We start from the raw sequence: 10487 nt of genomic DNA on the forward strand, positions 1-10487 counted from the left end.
CAGCAGGAACAGGCTGAAGTGAGTGCACACAGGTGGGCAAGGGAGTCCCATGGGCGTTTGAACCCACAGGCGTTTTATGAGAAGCATGAAAGCGTGGGCTTATGTGCACAAGAAGGTGAAGGACATGGGGAGAACCAGGCAAAGTGAACGAGGAGTCTGTTACACAAGAGCAGAGGAAACTGAAGATTTTACATGATTAATTCATGTTAAACTCTGTTTGGTTGTTTGGAGGTTTCTTTTGTTTTGTTTTCAAATAACAGAAGAGTGGATTTTCTATTTCTCCCTTTTTCTGTCATCAGACAGCTGTGCAAATATTTTAGCATGTGATTGTGGAAGCACAACACTTAAAACTCCTGAATTGTGCCAAGAGAAAAGTACAGGAAAACAAAAGGCAAACGCCTGGGGTAGATCGAGCTGCCAGGATCTTCTGTCCCCAGGGGAACCAGACAGAGGAAAAGAGAGAGAAAAGAGGAGAACTCTGATAGCTTTCACTGCTTACACTGACAGCGTCCCAGGTCAGAAGGAAACACAGACTTTTGTGGTCTTTTTGAAGGAGGGTAGTAAAGGTATCAGAGCAATTAGCAGTCATAGAATCAGGTGAGGTCTTTCTTGAAGGCTGTTTGCTTTATCTGCAGCACCAACTGTTTGTATTGTACCTGCCCTAAGATACCGAGTTCTCAGGTTGCAGGTAGATTGAAAACCCAACTTAAACAGTGCAATAAGTCAGTCTTTGAATTTAGGAAATCAGACCTACATGTCTGTGGTTATACTGGCCTGACATGAAACAGATCTGTTTCCAGCAGCTTAAGGGGCTCATCAGCAAAGCAGTGATTCAGGCCAGCTGACTGAAAACGCATCTCTTCACAAGTTCCCTCAGGAGTTTCTGCAACACAAGTGTGGGCAGTGGGTGATAACACAAACCTAAATATGCCACAGCCAGGAATCAAGCTGCACTGATTCTTTGCCAAAGAATTCTGTTTTGTTATTGTAGGGGATGAATTAATCCATAAAAAAATTAGCTATCACTTGCAACATTCTCAGTGGCTTTTGTCACACTCATTCAGTGATTCCTGTACATCAAATGACAGCACATCTTCATCCTTCCCTCCTGCTTAAGTTAAAACAACAGGTCATGCTGCAATAGTACCCTATCTCACAGCCCATCCTACTGGTGAGAAGTCAAAAGATCAAGATTTTCCCCTGAAGCTGGTCATCATTCACACTCTGAAACACAGAGCTGGGGATATTTCTCCTTTTTTTAGGCCCATAAAACTGCCAAAGTTACTCAAACAAACAAGAAACTCTTGGCTTCATGTAATCTCCCATCCCATGGAATTAAGCAGGTGGTTATTAAAACTGTAATAACACCCACACTGTGAGCACATTTAAGCCCTAAAGGGAGAAATTCTTCCTTCCATCAAAGACAGAAAAATCATTTAATGATTTCAGGAAGCCTTCATGCTCCAAACTTCCTCTAACCATTTGCATTCCACTTCCATTTAATTACCTGAATGATTAATTAAGGTTTATCAGCTAATGTTTTCACAGCACTTTGAGTAAGTGAAGCACTGTACAAATCCTTGACATGAATTGTTTATTAGGCTACTATTTTTGTCCCTGTTGTTGCCCTCTGGGCTCTTCCCATTCCTTTTCATATTCACTTTCACAGGCAGTGGCCAGTGCGACCATGGCTATTATTCCTAGCCCAAGTTATGCAGTCAGCACCACCGTCTTTCCGTGACTGTTTTGAGAACGTGTACCTCTTGTGGCACTGTCACATGTGATTTCATGGATGAGTCAAGACCTTCCACCCTGTTATCCACTTAACAGCATTTTTACCTCGACACCAGGCCCAGGCTCCAGCCCTGCAGCACCTCGACCCTGCCTGTGTCTGCACAGTGGTGAGGACAGAGGCTCCCCTCAGGCAGCATGACAGCAGAAACTGAGGGTGGGTACAGCTCCTCCCCACAGGAGACCAGTTTTTCAACCAGGTCCTGGAAATATCTGCAATTCTGTCTTTCCTTAAGGAAGCCTAACCAGGGCTGTCCTGATGCCACAGCTGCTGAGCACAGATTACAGCAGAGTCATGGTAAATGAGTAATGGTAAACGTGGCCTCCAGGGACAAAGTGGAGGCTTGTCTGTGACAGAAACCCCATCCACCTCCCAATTTCTCCACAGTCTTGTATGACCCTGAGCAGGCCAGTTACAGTTAGGTGTACAAGTGGTGAATTTGGGTTTCTCAAGTTGCATTTGTGAGACCAGAGACATGACTATAAAAACCAGGACGTACCCCCTGCAATTAAAACCAGCGGGCTCTGTAGTTATTGTCTCTGCAGATCCTGTGAGGTTGATTTACAAAATACTGGGTTTGCTTTGTTTTTCTTTAACTGTCAGCCATAGAAATTCTGCTTTATAATTGAGTACCAAGTCAAGTTCTTTCCTCCTTACTCATAAGTAACATTCAACAGGCCAAAACAGGCCGCAGGGATGCCAAAAATATAACCCTTTGGAACTTGGTAAACAATTTTGTTGATACTGCTGAAAAACGGAGCAGAATCATTTTCTCTTGGCACACTGGCTCTTCGGAGGTAATGACAGCCCATGTCTTTGAGTCACTGAACTCATCAGCCCCAACTGTGAGAGCCAATGGGACAGGCTGAGCTGGTGAATCTCATGATCCTTCTCTCATGTTCCAGTTTACTTTAACTCCTTCTGGAGTCTCTGAAACAAAAGACTCTCTCACGCTCAAAGACAATGAAGCAGGAATGGACAAGTCCAGAAATAAAGTCCCTGCACTGTTCCTTTTTTTTTTCTTGTCTAAGCAGAAAGGTCCACACAGAGAAGGGAAAGAAGAGGAAACTACCCTGATCATACTGTCCTCATAATCCCCTTTCCTTCTGGATCCCAACATTGTACACAGCTATGGGCATGAGTCTGGGGAGACTGTGAATCCCTGCTTTCTTCTAACCTTTCTTGTCTTGATCCTTATTAACTCTGGAAGAGGACTGCTAACAGCAGCAGTTGCCAGCCAGGCCATGCAAAGCACCTGTTCCAAGTTCTCCAGGTAAGTCCCACAGTGATGTCCAGCAGTTTGCCCAGCACAACTGCCAGTCACAGTCCCCAGTTCTGAGAAATGATGGAATTTGCAATAAGTCAGCACTGGAGGAGAAAAGAGCCAGGGAACAAAATGGAGAAAGAAAAGCAAAGGGAAACAAATGGACAGCACAGAACAGAAACATACAGAAAACAAATCAGAGCCACTTGATATGGTGTAACTCCTTTGTGGCTGGCATCTCTAAATCCCAGGAGAGCTAGTTCCAGCACCAAAAAGGCAGCAAGCTTGCCCTGAATCTGCATGCACATGTAGACATGGAGATGTCACACAGGCGGTACAGAGAGTGAGAATGAAGGGGTTGAAGTCTGTGTGCTACTACGTGTGTATGTGCATGTCCCATTGTATGCACTACCAACAGCTCTGAGAGGAGAAAATCACAAGTCAGGCCTTGCATTATAACACAATAGACTTAAAAACCTTAGGATTTTGAGCTTTAAATAAATAAATAATATTTTAAAACAAAATTAAAAACCAAAACAACAACAACAACAAACAAAACAAAACAGGATGGTGATCCCTTTTTTACTAAATTCTCAAAAAAAGACAGAAATAGGTGAGGATGAACAGAACTGGTTGCTGAAGTTTGTCTGCCACCCATTGGACCCTGTGCTGGAGAACATACACAAACCTGCTGGTGCATTCTCTGCTGCTGCACAGGCAGCTTTGCCCAAAAATTGTCCTGACTGACAGCTCTCTCTGATGGATGCAAACAGCGAAGGACAAACTTGCAACAAACTGCAGCAAAAGGCTGATGAGCTGCTGCCTGAGTGACCAATACAGAATGTAAGGAACAGTCTGGTGTAGAAGACTGGGAAAAAGGAAGGAATGGTAGATAGTTTATACTCTGCCTATATTTTGACAATATATATTGACTTTTTTCCACCAAATCAAGAAGAAAAACAATATATAGGTCTTGCTTCTCTTTGGCTGCAGTCACTCTGCGAGAGCAGGGGGATTGGTTTCAGTGGCTCATTACCCCACACTCCTGCTGTTTCAGGGAGATCAATGTATCATTTAATAGGGAGAGGCTTTTTAGCTCTGCGAGATTTTATCTGCTGATGGCTACCATGATATTTATAGACATATCCATCAGCATAACAGCAGGAAACAATTCTCTAGGGGTCAAACTGGGTGGATTCCCCCTATTTAAAGTCCATTATGGATGCAGCTTTCTGTATAGGATTAACCACTTAACTCACTGAATCCCGAACATCATCAGCTATTGTTCACAAGAACTGATGATCTCCACGGCTTAGTTGTGGGATGGATGACTTGTTTTCAGCCTCAATTATCTTTTCAAATAATAAGGTCCTTTGTTAACCTCTGACTTGCTGAGCAATGTGTAGGCAGCCTATTAAGTACTTCACAGTCCTCTTTTAACCCTATGATTCAAGCAGCTCTGGAGATTTGGTCCCGTGATTGTCCTATTTCTGACCAGTCTGAATCTTCGGCTGTCACATGAATAGCAAGACCAGAGAACCAGCTTTGATCACAGCAAGCTTAGGAAAATAAACCACAGTGGCTTGGAAGATCAAGGCAGAAACTACATGCTTATTATACAAAGTGTTTTAATGCTTTCAGCCTAACTTTTGGTAATGATTTACAGAGTATGCTTCCCTGCTAAGACTATTTAGAGAGTCAGCTCCTTTGGGGATTTAGCATGCAGTGATTCTATCTCCTAAAATTATCCTACTATCTTTCTAGTATTTAATTTCTTCTTGTGAACACACCTTTTGGAACGAGACAGTCTTGCAAGGGGAGCTCAGAATAGTCATACTGTTCCATGCAGCTCACAATGCATTGGGAATGTTAACTGCTGCCTAATTTGACACAGAAAGAGGGATGCAGAGACTTGGCATGGACAAGTGCTCTTGAATACAAATCTGAGCTATTTCAGGTTTTGTTTCCAGTCTCCAGAGCTATCATCACTTCTTGCATCCACTCTCCCTTTCAAATTCACCATGACCTCCTCCTGCCCTTATTTCACTTAACCTTGCTGTGTTTACAGTGACCTCCACCCTCATGACTCGGTTGTTTTCCAGCCAACCTCTCATCCTCCCCTATCTACCACTCTTCTAGTGCTTGCTCACTAATGCATTTCATGAGAAACATAAGGGCAGTTGCTGTCTATCCCTGAATGCAAAAATTGAGTTCCCAGTCTCTGGCAGAACCCACCCCATTTTCCATTCTTGAAGCTCTGGTCAGAGTTCATATATGAATCTCATTTCCATTACTTTTGCTCTTGAGTAATTTTATTTTGCTAGTGCATAGAGCAGTGCACTCTTGCTCCTTTGCTTTACACTTGTCCATTTCTTTTCATTGAGATATATCAGGACACTCCATAAATACAACTGCAAGTACAAAACTAATAAGCCTTGTGTCAGGTAGGAAAGACAATGACAATTATCTTCTCTGTTTTGTGAAAAGAGAAGCTGATTTTCAGAGATTAAAAAAAAAAAAAAAAAAGAAAAAAAAACTCAGTAAACTTAACATGCAAGATTACTTAGGATAATTTTAATTCTTGAAATGTCCCTATCCAGGAAACTTAACTTTCAGCTAAATCAAGACACTTTTGCAAGTCTATTAATTAGTATAATGACTACATTATATAGTTCTTAATCACCTTAGAAACACCTGGAGCAGCTTAAGAAGCCCTTGTCAGGCTCCCCTCACCAGTGGCCTGAGACCTTAAATACCCTGACCAACCTCACTGGGAACTCTCATCCTGCACCTTCTGCCCAATGATCCTGGGGAGGGAGGCTCCATTTAAGCCCCATCCTGAGCACCCAGGCCTGAGCTACACCACAGCTGTGCAAACCTGCATACTTGTCTCCATCTCCGGGGTGGACGTTTGAATCCTGTGACCTGCTGCTCCTGACTGGGCTGTGGGGATGGACCCTGAACCTAATTCCTCACCTCACCTTGCCTGGCACAGCTGATGCAGCCTGTTAGCAGCACCTGGCACTGCCCACCCTGCTCAGGTTCCCTGGGTGTGACCGTGCCCCAGCCGAGGAGGGCACTGATTGTCCTGGGCTCACTCACCCTTGGCTTACAACTTGTCCCCTGCTCTCTCTGCTCCCCAACACCCTCATCCCCACCGTCAGGTCATTCACACTGGAAATGCTGGAAAAGATCTCAGGGCAAAGCCGGGAAGCCACCTCTGTGCAAACCCTTCCCAGTGGTGGTTTAAAAGCAGCCGCTGCCTTCGCGGTGCAGGGGCTGCCAAGCACCAACACCAGCCGTGGTGTTACCGCTCTCCAGAGGAGCCAGTGTTGATCCAGGGTGAGAATAAGTTACTGTGTGAATGCAGTGCTGAATTCCCCTGGCCACCTCTCCTGAAGGATGACGGCAGTGGGAGACAGGAGAGTTACGGCATAAAGTTCACTCCGATAAATGAAAAGTATTTTAAATACAACTTGGCCATCTATGGTAGAGTTCCAAAATATATTAATTGCAGCTTATTGGCTTTTCTGTGATGTTGCAAGCAAGTTCTTTCAGGCTGTCTACACTGAGTCATTTTTTGGAAGTAAACTTTTTGGATCTAACTCTACATGAGAAATTATTTCACATTTGGTAATACAGACTGGGTTTTCAACTTCCTCCATGAACAGGCATCTGGAATGAAAATATGTCTAGAAAATTTTGGCCTGCCCGTTGAGTCTGCCTGGGCTCAGGCTGCTCTCGGAGCTGAAAACCTTGCTGAGAGACAAGGGTTAGATTCCTCCCGGGCTGCCCTTCCCCCAGTGCCAAGAAGTAAACACGTAAGTCTAAGGCTATATAAACTAATTAGATACCTAATCCTACCTTTGTCTGCATCTGGTATTGCCAAGAAAGATGAGAAGGAGCAGCAAGTATGGGAGGTACAGAGGGAAAAAGAACATCAGCTCGTCAGGGAAATGAGGGCCGATACACTGCTTGACACATTAATCTTACACATACCGTAGGCACACCTCTCAAACCAATAAGACCCTAAAATGGCACACAGATCTTCAAAGGAGAGGAGAAATTCCCCCAAAAGAAAGGTGTTGCACATTCTCTGACTACACAAAAAAGTTCACATGCAAATTAATAATAATTAAAAAAAGCACAATAGCCTGTTAATTGCTGTGTCAAGTTCACGAGCAAAACAGCAAGTGGGGGAGTCCAGCCCCACCACAATCCACCTGCCAGAGGGGCATGTGGGGGACCCTCACCATTCTGTGACTTCCAGTTCAAGATGTGGAAGACAGAAGAAGCACGCCCTGTTTGTAGAGAGAGTTAACATAGACCTCAGCAAATGTGCATTCAAAATGAGGGACAGATGAGTGACAGACACTGGGAAAAGAAGTACTGAGATGTTAGGAAGTGCAAAACCAGAAAAAACGTTTTCTCCAACTGCCTCATTTGCCCTATGGTACAAACAGTTCCAGGATTCCCACTATCAAACCCTTCTCCCAACCGTGAGAGCACAAGGTTTGCTTTTTAAAACAAGGAAAGGTGGAGGCTAATGGGGGACATTTGATTTTGGCAAGTTGGGCCCTGAGAAGAGGCATTAACTGTGAGAGGGGTTGTGACTCTAAAGCAGTGAGCAAAGAGATGCTGTGCTAGGCAAACAGGATGTAATTGACTTACAATGATGACAGGCTTTAGTATTTTCTCACAGATAATAGCTAGCTGCAGAAAAGAAGATGCCTTAGGCCTGTAACCAAATCGGTCACCTTACAGCTATGAAATGCCCCACCCAGCACTAATTATGACTATTATAACAGTAACAATGAAATCAAAAGTAACTGCTGCTATTCTTTGACAGCTGCCTTGCCAAGGCTGGTATTTTATTTGATTATGGAGCAAAGAAAGAGACTTAATCAGCTTAAAATTGCCCTTTGTTTCGGAAAGATTTTGTCATTATCTGAGTAAAAGTCAAGTTTCTACAAGTCATGAACACAATGCTGTGATTCCAGTTTCCCAGTTTCCAGTGTTTACACCTTATGCAGTGTTTGTGCTTCCGTGATGAAGGTTAAAACAGAGATTTGCTCATACTTTTATGGTATGTGATAACCCCCCAGCTGGACTGTGGCTGTGACCACCCCTGTAGTTGTCTTTTCTGCCTGGTTCTGTCGTCACCTGTTGTTTATATGGGTTTGCATCTGGCCAAAATGACAGAGCACTGCTTTTAAATACAGCAACTAGGAACATTGGCAGGTGGGCTTAAAATCAGGTGAGTTGCCCTCTTACTACTTCTATTTTTGAAACAAAAAATAGGTTTGATGCTGTGCCACCGTGCTTGGCGAGATAAGAAAGCAGAGTGTTACCATCTGTTCCAGGCACTGCCTCAAAGCCTTCACCTTCACCCAACCCAGGGCTCGGAGGACCGCCTGCCAGGAGCTAGGGAAGCCCTGAACCTGGGCTAATTGAAGGGATCTGCAGCCAGATAGCTTAATATTTAATAGGGATTTACTGCTGATGGAAATTACAAACAAATTACAGATTCCAGCACGCCACAGTCTCACCAGACCCAAACAAAAGTACGTGGTGGTAAGGACAGAGTGCTGCATGCTGGGACCTGAGGTCTCCATGGACCTCATTGCTTTATTAAAGTGTTGCTGATAAGCTACAGTGTACTAAAGAACTCCACATCTTTCCTAGAAACTATCCTTTCCTCAGCTGTGTTTGTAATGCCTTTTAAAATTTCCAGCTCTTCTGTTTGTTTTTATGTGGGCGTAGGAGGGTTTCTTTCTCTTCAAATCAAATCTTAGGGCCTCACCATTTCTAGCTCAAAGTCTCCCTAATGCTGCTAATCTCCTATTAACAGCCTACTGACACAGAAGAGACCACAGAAAAAGACCGATTGCCAGCCCTCTGGCCCTGTGACCGTGTGCCAGTCAGATCTGGATTAATAGTTGAGGCGATTTACCTCAAGAGGCCTTGTTACAGGTGCTTGTAACTCTAAACTCTTCTCTAACTGCCTGGCAGGAGAGGGAGGAGGGGAACCAGTAAATCCACAGATGATGCAGACACAAACAAGGCCCCTCTGAAACTCACTTTTCTTTTTCTGTACAAAATCAGGATGGCCGCAGGAAAAAACCTCCTTGACTTCAAACAAAAGGCTGTCGAAGAGCCCAGGACACAGAATCCCACTGTGATACTCCCCCACACTACCTGTCACTGACAACAAGTTTTCTTGACTTTAGCTCTTCTGGTTACTAGAAATTGTTATCCAGGAGCACAGGCAAACACGCTGCTTTCCTACAGTTTTCGTGTGGTAGTGTAGATTGCCCTGCTGTGTAGGCTGATTCAAGTACAACAGGGACTCTTTCAGCTTTAAAAACAGTTCAAGCTGCTCACATTTAAGGAAAGATGGAAAAACAGCATCATTCTTATTTGGTGATGAGTATCCATGTGACAGTTTGGTTCACCAGCCCAGTCTCAGGCTCCTCTCCAGGGCTGGACTGCACCTCCTACATCTGCAGCACTGTGCTGTGCCGGCTCTGCTGCTCCATGACCCTACATAGTAGGAGGAGGGTGCTGGGATGATGGATCAGGCTGACCAGCTGCGCTTGACGTCACCCAGCACAAGAGTGTCCACACTCTGCATCTGAGCTGCTCAAGGAATAAGCCTGACTGCCAGGGAGAGAAACAGAGGCAGGAGCTGACGCTGCTGCCTGTGACCAGGTCAACCTCCAAGGCTTCACGTGTGCCTGAGAATGGAGCTCGAGCATCTCTCATCTCCACTAAGATGATTATATTTCGGAATGATTTCATTTTGCTCGTTAACAAATTGCCAGTAAAATAGGTAATTGCTCCTGGCCTGAAGTTAAACAATCCTTTTACTGAGTTACTGTTATTTGCAGGTCAGAGAGCTGCAAGAGGTTTGGCCTTCAAGGCACCACACTGTCCCCTCTAGGAAAAGGGGTGAAGTACAAAAACATTCTACCATACCTTACTAAGAAATTAATTTAACCTATAATTATTGTTATTATAGGGCTGCTTGTCCACCTTGACTTCTTAAACAACCACACACTGCAACGCATACAGAGCTGCTGTTCAGAGCAACTCCTGCCTCTCCATGACCCTTCCTAGCCTCTAAAATAACTGTGTCAGTGTTGCAACTCGCTATCTTTCCATAGGTCTTTATTAACAAGGAGCATCTGCAGGGAAACAGGATCTGACTCACTGGGAAGCACAGCTGCTCTTGCTGCTCACTCTCCCACCTGAAACAACAGTCCCGTTCCAAAAGTCGCCTCCATGACTACAGCACCTAAATCCAACATCACCAGAGCAATGCAGTGCCGCCCTTCTAAGGGACAGAACATTCTTGGCTGCTCCCCGTGAAAGAAACTCTTGAACAGTAGCTTTGCATATCTCAAACTTACCTTGGTTTTGTGCTGTCTC

The 10487-nt window shown here is 44.4% G+C and overlaps 1 protein-coding gene across 1 annotated transcript in view; it reads right to left on the bottom strand.

Annotated features, from left to right (window-relative positions):
* Nucleotides 1–10487, bottom strand: part of MICAL3 (microtubule associated monooxygenase, calponin and LIM domain containing 3) — a 180486-nt gene extending 169999 nt beyond the window's left edge. Inside the window, exon 1 of the mRNA XM_050325242.1 lies at nucleotides 10469–10487. The gene's annotated coding sequence lies outside the window, so the exon portion shown is untranslated. The remainder of the gene's footprint in view (nucleotides 1–10468) is intronic.

The sequence above is a fragment of the Myiozetetes cayanensis genome, unplaced genomic scaffold, assembly GCF_022539395.1.
Source record: "Myiozetetes cayanensis isolate MyiCay16 unplaced genomic scaffold, myiCay2020 scf3, whole genome shotgun sequence".
Classification (NCBI taxonomy): domain Eukaryota; kingdom Metazoa; phylum Chordata; class Aves; order Passeriformes; family Tyrannidae; genus Myiozetetes; species Myiozetetes cayanensis.